This window comes from Lolium perenne, chromosome 3 (assembly GCF_019359855.2).
Source record: "Lolium perenne isolate Kyuss_39 chromosome 3, Kyuss_2.0, whole genome shotgun sequence".
Taxonomy (NCBI): domain Eukaryota; kingdom Viridiplantae; phylum Streptophyta; class Magnoliopsida; order Poales; family Poaceae; genus Lolium; species Lolium perenne.
Window position 1 is genome coordinate 182,744,394 of NC_067246.2, and position 12,155 is coordinate 182,756,548.

A 12,155-nucleotide genomic window follows, 5' to 3' on the forward strand; every position below is an offset into this window, starting at 1 on the left:
GTTCCCTTCTCCGTCTCCGGCGAAGTTTTTCTTTGATTCCGGCGACCTCGACCTTCTCTGGCACCGGTGTCTGCACGTTTAGCTTCGGGGTAAGCCAGCGCACCTCCTGGACATGCTCTCCGTCTCCGTTGCTTCCTCTTTCTCTCTGTTGATGTTGATTCCGACCACCGCCGTCGCAAGACATCGTCGCCGACGCCTCTCCGGTGATCTCCTGACGACGACGCCACCTCCTCCATGTCCGCGCCGACGAGGCGCATCTGAAGAGCACAAACGCACTTCCTGGGAAGCCCGAGAACACCCGCGCGCATCCTCGCCGTCCCGTCGGCGGTCACCGTCCCGCACGCATGGTTGCCACATCGATGCCATGTCATCGCCACGTCGTCACGTCGACCCCACCTATACTTCTCTGCAGCTAGCTTGTCCACGGTGAGAAACCGTTCCTCAGATCCAGATCTGGGCAATTTGCATCCAAGCCCCTGCAACTTTTTGTTGCCTAACCTGCAACCCTTTCCCCAGCAGGTTTTCTGGAAAACCCCCTATATCTCCTGGAAAGCAACCCATTTTTCAACCCTATATTTCAAAATAGAAGGAGCATAGGATCCCATTTGTCAAAACACCGTTCCCATAATTTTTATATTATACAATTCATAATGTGGTGATCAAATTAAGAACCTAAAAGTTCGTGCCAGCCTTATAATCCCTAAAGGAGGTAGTAGTGACCTTACATATTAGCAAAATGTATTTTTGGTAGTGGCCTTATATATAAAAACGGAGGGGGTATTTATTATAGTAGGATACTTTTATTAAGATTATACATGAGTCCGACTTGATGATATTAGACTATCCACAACAGGGGTATCATACCTAGTATCCATTGCATATATGGAAAAATCTGACGTATCACATCAATTAACGATGAAAAAAATTATAGTATTATAACACTACAGGAATGGACGCCTATGCCGACGGCCGGCTGCCCTCGGCGTAGGCTACGCCAACGGCAGCCCTCGGCGTAGCTCGTCGGCGTCCAGGCCCCTCGGCGTAGACCGTCGTGCCCTCGGCGTAGCAGTGGCCGTCGGCGTCCTCACTCTATGCCGATGGTGCAATCTCACCCTCGGTGTCGCTGCCCTCGGCGTATGGCCACGGCGCGTCGTCGCCGTTAACGGAGCTGCATCAGACGCCGACGGCATTGTCCTCGGCGTAGCCGCGCCAACTGTACGCCGTGGAGCGACGTGGCGCATCGCGAGGCTGCCATCTGCGGCTTCTACGCCGACGGCCAGGCCCCCTCGGCGTCTGCATGGGCCATGCAGTGCCACGCGGCACGCTGCGCGTGGCTGCCAGGCGGAAGGCTATGCCAACGGCAATGCCCTCGGCATAGACCTGACCATATGGTCGCAGCAGGGGTCTATGCCGACGGCAATGCCCTCGGCATAGACCTGCACCATTTTTTTTATTTTCAGCAGTTCACTTTCAACCGTTCCAACAGTTCACTTTGCACAGTACAACAGTTCATATATCCAAATTCATCAAAATTCATCCAAATTCACCATAATTCACATAAATAACATGAAATCCACATAGTAGCATACATGGTGCACATAATAGCATATAAGAGGAGAGTGCCATGTCATCCAAATACATAGTAGTAGGCAGCACATGATGGCAAGCAAGAAGCCCGGTGCCGACTAGCGGAGGAAGGACCCGGGTGGGGTGTGTTCGCCCACATCGTTGGCGAAACGAGCAGCCCGGGGTTGCGCTCCGGTAGAAGCTGCAGAAGAACCACCTGGAGAAGGACCGGAACTACGCCCAGGAGAAGTCGACGGAGAGGCACCGGGAGTAGTCCCAGGAGTAGTCGACGGAGAGGCACCGGGAGTAGTCCCAGGAGACCGACCACCTTCATGAACCGGTGTGACCTCGCGCCCACCCTGCAAGGCCTGATTCCCGGAGCATCCCGTTCCCTACATGTTAGCAACTTGCGATGCAAAGGGAAGTGGTAACTACAGGTTTGGCAAAGAACTTACCTCCGGTGTGGATCCGTAGTAAGTCGCAGCGAAAGCTGCCCTCGATGGCATGATAGGCATGTCCCCCGCCACGGTAACTCGATCCGGTGGCGGTGTACCAGTAGACATAGAAATCATCATTTCTTGCAAGATAGGTTAGAAGTTAGGCTTTGCAGAAATAAAGCATCAAACTGAGACTTGTCATCTACTTGCGAGAAGAAAGATTCAGACTTGCTCCTATATACGTGATACGTCTCCGACGTATCGATAATTTCTTATGTTCCATGCCACATTATTGATGATATCTACATGTTTTATGCATACTTTATATCATATTTATGCGTTTTCCGGAACTAACCTATTGACGAGATGCCGAAGGGCCGATTCTTTGTTCTGCTGTTTTTGGTTTCAGAAATCCTAGTAAGGAAATATTCTCGGAATCGGACGAAATCAACGCCCAGCATCCTATTTTTCCACGAAGCTTCCAGAACACCCGAGAGTCGCCAGAGGGGAGCCCTGGTGGGCCCAGGAGGTAGGCCGGCGCGGCCCAGGCCCTGGCCGCACCGCCCTATCATCTCACCGCCTCTTCGACCCTCTGACGCCGCCTCTTCGCCTATTTAAGCCCCCTCGACCTAAAACCTCGAGACGGAAAAGCCACGGTACGAGAAACCATCCAGAGCCGCCGCCATCGCGAAGCCAAGATGCGGGGACGGAGTCTCTGTTCCGGCACGCCGCCGGGACGGGGAAGTGCCCCCGGAAGGCTCCTCCATCGACATCACCGCCATCTCCATCAACGCTGCTGTCTCCCATGAGGAGGGAGTAGTTCTCCATCGAGGCTCGGGGCTGTACCGGTAGCTATGTGGTTAATCTCTCTCCTATGTACTTCAATACAATGATCTCATGAGCTGCCTTACATGATTGAGATTCATATGAGTTTTGTATCACTATTCATCTATGTGCTACTCTAGTGATGTTATTAAAGTACTCTATTCCTCCTGCATGGTGTAAAGGTGGCAGTGTGTGCATCATGTAGTACTTGGCGTAGTTTACGATTGTGATCTCTTGTAGATTATGAAGTTAACTATTACTATGATGGTATTGATGTGATGTATTTGGTTATGTTGATCTATCTTGCACTCTAAGGTTATTTAAATATGAGCATTGAATATTGTGGAGCTTGTTAACTCCGGCATTGAGGGTTCGGGTAATCCTACACAGTTAGTGGTGTTCATCATCCAACAAGAGGGTGTAGAGTCTAGCATCTATCTATTTATTCTGTTATGTGATCAATGTTGAGAGTGTCCACTAGTGAAAGTATGATCCCTAGGCCTTGTTCCTAAATATCGCTATCATTTGCTTGTTCTTTAATCGTTTTTCCTGCGTTTCCTCGCCTGCAATATTACCACCATCAACTACACGCCAGCAAGCACTTTTCTGGTGCCGTTGCTACTGCTCATACTTATTCATACCACCTGTATTTCACTATCTCTTCGCCGAACTAGTGCACCTATTAGGTGTATTGGGGACACAAGAGACTTCTTGCTTTGTGGTTGCAGGGTTGCTTGAGAGGGATATCTTTGACCTCTTCCTCCCTGAGTTCGATAAACATTGGGTGATCCACTTAAGGGAAACTTGCTGCTGTTCTACAAACCTCTGCTCTTGGAGGCCCAACACTGTCTACAAGAATAGAAGCTCCCATAGACATCAAGCACTTTTCTGGCGCCGTTGCCGGGGAACGAAGGAAAGCTACACCATTTCCTCCCTCGTCAACTACGCGCCAAGCACTTTTCTGGCGCCGTTGCCGGGGAGGAAAGGTAAAAGGCACTCATACTCCGGTTCCAGGTAACAGTACTTTTCTGGCGCCATTGTGTTTGTGCTCGAAGCTATTTCTTTTAGATCCTGCAATTGCATCTTTTTGTTTCTTGTTTACACTAGTTAGGCATAATGGAAAACAACAAAAATATGAGAGATCTTTATGAACTTTATCTTGAATTAGGACATGATGTGTTTGAAGAGAGAATTAAAAAACCCATGGAACTTTATATGCATGCTAATGGGAATGTTATTAATATGAATGCTTTGAACACTATTGTTGCTAATGCTATGGAAAATTCTAAGCTTGGGGAAGCTGGTTTTGATGAGCATGATCTTTTTAGTCCACCAAGCATGGAGGAGAAAATTTTCTTTGATGATACTTTGCCTCCTATTTATGATGATTATAATGATAGTAGCCTCTTGGTGCCACCTACTATGGAGAGTAAATTTGATTATGATTACAATATGCCTCATATATTTGATGATAGCTACTTTGTTGAATTTGCTCCCACTATTACTAATAAAATTGATTATGCTTATGTGGAGAGTAATAATTTTATGCATGAGACTCATGATAAGAATGCTTTATGTGATAGTTATATTGTTGAGTTTGCTCATGATGCTACTGAAAGTTATTATGAGAGAGGAAAATATGGTTGTAGAAATTTTCATGTTACTAAAACACCTCTCTATGTGCTGAAATTTTTGAAGCTACACTTGTTTTATCTTTCTATGCTTGTTGCATTATGCTTCTTGAACTTGTTTATTTACAAGATTCCTATGCATAGGAAGCATGTTAGACTTAAATTTGTTTTTAATTTTCCTCTTGATGCTCTCTTTTTGCTTCAAATACTATTTCTTGCGAGTGCATCATTAAAACTGCTGAGCCCATCTTAATGGCTATAAAGAAAGAACTTCTTGGGAGATAACCCATGTGTTTATTTTGCTACAGTACTTTGTTTTATATTTGTGTCTTGGAAGTTGTTACTACTGTAGCAACCTCTCCTTATCTTAGTTTTGTGTTTTGTTGTGCCAAGTAAAGTCGTTGATAGTAAGGTTCATACTAGATTTGGATTACTGCACAGAAACAGATTTCTTTGCTGTCACGAATCTGGGAAAAATTCTCTGTAAGTAACTCAGAAAATTATGCCAATTTACGTGAGTGATTCTCAGTTATGTACGCAACTTTCATTCAATTTGAGCATTTTCATTTGAGCAAGTCTGGTGCCTCAATAAAATTCGTCTTTACGGACTGTTCTGTTTTGACAGATTCTGCCTTTTATTTCGCATTGCCTCTTTTGCTATGTGGGATGGATTTCTTTGTTCCATTGACTTCCAGTAGCTTTAAGCAATGTCCAGAAGTGTTAAGAATGATTGTTTCATCTCTGAACATGTATATTTTAATTGTGCACTAACTCTCTAATGAGTTGTTTTGAGTTTGGTGTGGAGGAAGTTTTCAAGGATTAAGAGAGGGAGATGATACAACATGATCAAGGAGAGTGAAAGCTCCAAGCTTGGGGATGCCCCGGTGGTTCACCCCTGCATATTTCAAGAAGAGTCAAGCATCTAAGCTTGGGGATGCCCAAGGCATCCCCTTCTTCATCGACAAATTATCAGGTTCCTTCTCTTGAAACTATATTTTTATTCGGCCACATCTTATGTGCTTTACTTGGAGCGTCTGTATGTTTTTGTTTTTGTTTTTGTTCGAATAAATGCTTGTTTGGGAGAGAGACACGCTCCGCTGGTTCATATGAACACATGCGTTCTTAACTTTTAATTTTCTTGGCGAAGGTTGAAACTGCTTCGTTAATTGTTATATGGTTGGAAACGGGAAATGCTACATGTAGTAATTGGTATGATGTCTTGAATAATGGCTCATGTTTAAGCTCTTGCATCATATACTTTGCACCCATTAATGAAGAAATACATAGAGCTTGCTAAAATTTGGTTTGCATAATTGGTTTCTCTAAAGTCTAGATAATTCCTAGTATTGAGTTTGAACAATAAGGAAGACGGTGTAGAGTCTTATAATGTTTACAATATGTCTTTTATGTGAGTCTTGCTGCACCGGTTTATCCTTGTGTTTGTTTCAAATAGCCTTGCTAGCCTAAACCTTGTATCGAGAGGGAATACTTCTCATGCATCCAAATACTTGAGCCAACCACTATGCCATTTGTGTCCACCATACCTACCTACTACATGGTATTTCTCCGCCATTCCAAAGTAAATTGCTTGAGTGCTACCTTTAAAATTTCTAATCCTCTACCTTTACAATACATAGCTCATGGGACAAATAGCCTAAAAACTATTGTGATATTGAATATGTACTTATGCACTTTATCTCTTATTAAGTTGCTTGTTGTGCGATAACCATGTTCCTGGGGACGCCATCAACTACTCTTTGTTGAATATCATGTGAGTTGCTATGCATGTCCGTCTTGTCCGAAGTAAGGGCGATTTACCACTCATTTAATGGTTAGAGCATGTATATTGTTAGAGAAGAACATTGGGCCGCTAACTAAAGCCATGAATCATGGTGGAAGTTTCAGTTTTGGACATATATCCTCAATCTCATATGAGAAAATTAATTGTTGCTACATGCTTATGCATTAAAGAGGAGTCCATTATCTGTTGTCTATGTTGTCCCGGTATGGATGTCTAAGTTGAGAATAATCAAAAGCGAGAAATCCAATGCGAGTTTTCTCCTTAGACCTTTGTACAGGCGGCATAGAGGTACCCCTTTGTGACACTTGGTTAAAACATGTGCATTGCGATAATCTCGGTAATCCGAGCTAATTAGGACAAGGTGCGGGCACTATTAGTATACTATGCATGAGGCTTGCAACTTGTAAGATATAATTTACATAACACATATGCTTTATTACTACCGTTGACAAAATTGTTTCTTGTTTTCAAAATCAAAGCTCTAGCACAAATATAGCAATCAATGCTTCCCTCTGCGAAGGGCCATTCTTTTACTTTTATGTTGAGTCAGTTCATTGATACGTCTCCGACGTATCGATAATTTCTTATGTTCCATGCCACATTATTGATGATATCTACATGTTTTATGCACACTTTATGTCATATTTATGCGTTTTCCGGAACTAACCTACTGACGAGATGCCGAAGGGCCAGTTCCTGTTTTCTGCTGTTTTTGGTTTCAGAAATCCTAGTAAGGAAATATTCTCGGAATCGGACGAAATCAACGCCCAGCATCTTAGAAATACACGAAGCTTCCAAAACACCCGGGAAGGACCAGAGGTGGGCCACAGGGGCCCCAGGAGGGTGGCCGGCGCGGCCCAAGGGGGGCGCGCCCCCCTATCTCCTGGGCACCCCGTGGCCCCTCCAACTCCGACTCTCCGCCTATATAATCGTCCCTGACCTAAAAACATCGACGAGTTCGACGAAACCAGAGAAAACCATCCAGAGCCGCCGCCATCGTGAAAGTCCAATTCGGGGGACATAAGTCTCTGTTCCGGCACCCTGCCGGGACGGGGAATTGCCCCCGGAGCCATCTCCACCGCCGTCTCCACCGCCATCTTCACCGCCATCGCTGCCTCCATGATGAGGAGGGAGTAATTCACCCCCGGGGCTGAGGGCTCCGCTGTAGCTATGTGGTTCATCTCTCTCTCTTTGTGATCAAGTTGAATATTATCTATGTGCTACTCTAGTGATGTTATTAAAGTAGTTTATTCCTCCTGCACGGTGTAATGGTGACAGTGTGTGCATCGTGTTAGTACTTGGCATAGGCTATGATTGTGATCTCTTGTAGATTATGAAGTTAACTATTGCTATGATAGTATTGATGTGATCTATGCCTCCTTTCGTAGCGTGAAGGTGACAGTGTGCATGCTATGTTAGTACTTGGTTTGGTTATGTTGATCTGTCATGCACTCTAAGGTTATTTAAATATGAACATCGAATATTGTGGAGCTTGTTAACTCCGGCATTGAGGGTTCGTGTAATCCTACGCAATTAGTGTTGTTCATCATCCAACAAGAGGGTGTAGAGTAGTCCTATTATGTGATCATTGTTGAGAGTGTCCACTAGTGAAAGCAGGATCCCTGGGCCTTGCTTCCAAACATCGAATCTCCGTTTGTTTACTGTTTTGTTGAATGTTTACTCGCTGCCATATTTTACTCAGATTGCTATTATCACACATACTCATCCATATTACTTGTATCTCACTATCTCTTCGCCGAACTAGTGCACCTATTGTATTAGTTGTGTTGGGGACACAAGAGACTTCTTGCTTTGTGGTTGCAGGGTTGCTTGAGAGGGATATCTTTGACCTCTTCCTCCCTGAGATCGATAAACCTTGGGTGATCCACTTAAGGGAAACTTGCTGCTGTTCTACAAACCTCTGCTCTTGGAGGCCCAACACTGTCTACAAGAATAGAAGCTCCCGTAGACATCAAGCACTTTTCTGGCGCCGTTGCCGGGGAGGAAAGGTAAAAGGCACTCATACTTCGGTTCAGTAACTTGATGCTTTTACGGCGCCATTGTGTTTGTGCTCGAAGCTATTTCCTTTAGATCCTACAATTGCAACTTTTTGTTTCTTGTTTACACTAGTTAGGCATAATGGAATACAACTATGAGCTTTTTGATTTATTTCCTAAGTTAGGACATGAATTGTGTGATGCGAAAATTAAAGAACCTATGGAGCCTCAATTGCATGCTAGTAGCAATGTTATTAGTATGAACGCAATCACTACTAATGCTATGAATAAGTCTAAGCTTGGGGAAGCTAGTTTATATAAAAATAATCCTTTTTGCTCTTCAGCTTTTGAAGAAATATTTTGCTCTGATAATGCTTTATCTCCCATATGCGATAACTCTAATGATGCTTGTGATATTTTAAATCCACCAACTGCAAGTACTGCTTTCAAGATACCCATGAAAATTATTGAACGTGTTATTGATAACCGCTATAAAGGGGATGGAACTGTCCATCCTGGAGATCATTTACAGTTTTTGCATGAATTATGCGGGTTATTCAAGTGTGCAGGTATCTCTATGGAAGAAGTGAGGAAGAAGCTATTCTCTGTTTCGCTGTCTGGTAAAGCGGCGCATTGGTATAAATTGTTGGAGAATAGTCATTCTCTTGGTTGGGAGGAAATTGCATCTCTCTTTTATTCTAAATTTTATCCTCCTCATGAAGTGCATATTGATAGGAATTATATTTATAACTTTTATCCTCGTGATGGAGAGAGTATTTCTCAAGCGTGGGGGAGATTGAAGTCGCTAATGCTCAAATGTCCCATTCATGAGCTCCCCCGTAATGTTATTGTTAACAATTTTTATGCGAGGCTTTCAGGACAACACAAGGACTATCTGGATGCCTGCTCGGAGGGATCTTTCACAAGCAAGGAGGTTGAAGCTAGGTGGGATCTTCTTGATCGGATTGAGGAGAACGCTGAAGGATGGGAGAACAATGAAGGTAAAGAGTCAGGTATAAATTATGATTATGAATGCATTGAAGCTTTTATGGATACTGATAAATTCTGAAATATGAGTGCTACTTATGGTCTTGACTCTCAAGTTGCTGCAAATCTTTATAAAGCCTTTGCTTCTCATTTTGAATTGCCTAAAAAGAATTTTGATAAGTATCATGAACCTTTTAAAGAGGCTTGCATGAAGAATGAAATTGTTGTTAATGATTGCAATAAGCATGCTCAAACTCCTAAGAATGCTATTTCCTATAAGCATGTTAATTTTTGTGGGATGCATAGACCTTGTGGAATTAATCAAATCAAAGATGAATATTGTATCCATCATAGTAATGAAAAAACTAGAAAGTGGTTTAGGGCTCTAGATGATCTTGGTAAAAAAGTTTGTGCCCTCTATCCTTTTATTTGTGAACTTTGCCATAGAGTGGGTCATTTTAATTTTCAATGCTCCTCCAATGATAATTTGAACCCAATGAGTGCTGCAAATTTGTATTGTAATGATGAAATTACTCCTAATCAGCATGATGAACTTACTTTATTTTTGGGGTGTGAAGAACTGTCAAGAAAAATCTCTCTGTTACATATGAGTGATCTTGATATTGATGATGTCCTGCATGGGTGTTTTTCTTATTGCATTGATAATAGCCATACAAATACTTACATACAAAATATTTTAGAAGATGACACCTTGCCAAAATATGATAGGACCGCTGTGTGTTTTCAACTAATTAATGAAAAGGAGGGATCCTCCCAAGTTTCTTCTATTGTTTCTGAAAGTAAATCAGGTTATGCGAACAAGCCACCCTTCAAGCCTCTTCCTCCTAAAGAAGGGAACGAGGAGAAGGAAGAGAAGAAGAAGAAGAAGAAGAAGAAGAAGGAGAATAAAAAGAAAGAGGTAACGGCATATTCCCGCGTGAATGAGATAACACTAGGTAACCGTAAGTATGTTGCTCCTAATGATTATTATGATAATGAATGTGAATACGATGATCTTCCTATGCTCTCTACATACATTAGTAATCATGATTTGAATGAGCACACTACTTTTGATATTGCAAATCTCTGGGAAACTAATTCTGAAAATAATGATGATAATAATTGCCATAGTGTCAGTGCTATCCATGCTTCCTCCCATAATGATATAGAAAGCTCTAAGCTTGGGGAAGAGGTGTTTGAAAATCCTTCTGCTACTGGTCATTATGATCTTGATACATCTCCTTCTAATAACGATGATGGTGTGGACACAGATAAACCGACTGTGAAAGATAACTATTCTATTTCTTATGATGACACTGTGCCTCCGATCTTTGATGATTATTATAAAGAATGCTATGATATAGGTTATAACTATCCTTATGAAACTTGTCATAACCATGATTGGATTACCAAAAACAATTCCCTTAATATGCAACTTGTTTACCATGTTCAAATTCTTGATAATAATCTTGCTCCAATTACTATTAATGAGAAGAACTCTTCTTATGCCAAAATTAATGATACTTCTATGCATATGAACCATAATAAGAATGTTTTAAGTGATGGGTATATTGTAGATTTCATCAATGATGCTACTGAAAGTTATTATGAGAGAGGGAAATATGGTTATATGCATCTTAATAATATTAAGTTTCCCCTCTTTATGTTGAGAATCTTGAAGTTACTCGTGTTTTATCCTCTTATGCTTGTCACTTTGTTCTTCATGAATTCATTTGTGTACAAGATTCCTCTTCATAGGAAGCATGTTAGACTTAAATTTGTTTTAAATTTGCCTCTTGAAGCTCTCTTTTGCTTCAAATACTATTTCTTGCGAGTGGATCATTAAAACTGCTGAGCCCATCTTAATGGCTATAAAGAAAGAACTTCTTGGGAGATAACCCATGTGTTATTTTGCTACAGTACTTTGTTTTATATTTGTGTCTTGGAAGTTGTTTACTACTGTAGCAACCTCTCCTTATCTTAGTTTTGTGTTTTGTTGTGCCAAGTAAAGTCGTTGATAGTAAGGTTCATACTAGATTTGGATTACTGCACAGAAACAGATTTCTTTGCTGTCACGAATCTGGGCAAAATTCTCTGTAAGTAACTCAGAAAATTATGCCAATTTACGTGAGTGATCCTCAGATATGTACGCAACTTTCATTCAATTTGAGCACTTTCATTTGAGCAAGTCTGGTGCCTCAATAAAATTCGTCTTTACGGACTGTTCTGTTTTGACAGATTCTGCCTTTTATTTCGCATTGCTTCTTTTGCTATGTGGGATGGATTTCTTTGTTCCATTAACTTCCAGTAGCTTTGAGCAATGTCCAGAAGTGTTAAGAATGATTGTGTCACCTCTGAACATGTGAATTTTTGATTATGCACTGACCCTCTAATGAGTTTGTTTCGAGTTTGGTGTGGAGGAAGTTTTCAAGGGTCAAGAGAGGGGAGGATGATACAATATGATCAAGAAGAGTGAAAGCTCTAAGCTTGGGGATGCCCCGGTGGTTCATCCCTGCATATTTCAAGAAGACTCAAGCATCTAAGCTTGGGGATGCCCAAGGCATCCCCTTCTTCATCGACAAATTATCAGGTTCCTTCTCTTGAAACTATATTTTTATTCGGCCACATCATATGTGCCTTACTTGGAGCGTCTGTATGTTTCTTGTTTTTGTTTTTGTTTGAATAAATGCTTGTGTGGGAGAGAGACACGCTCCGCTGGTTCGTATGAACACATGTGTTCTTAGCTTTTAGTATTCATGGCGAAGGTTGAAACTGCTTCGTTAATTGTTATATGGTTGGAATTGGAAAATGCTACATGTAGTAATTGCTAAAATGTCTTGGATAATGTGATACTTGGCAATTGTTGTGCTCATGTTTAAGCTCTTGCATCATATACTTTGCACCTATTAAT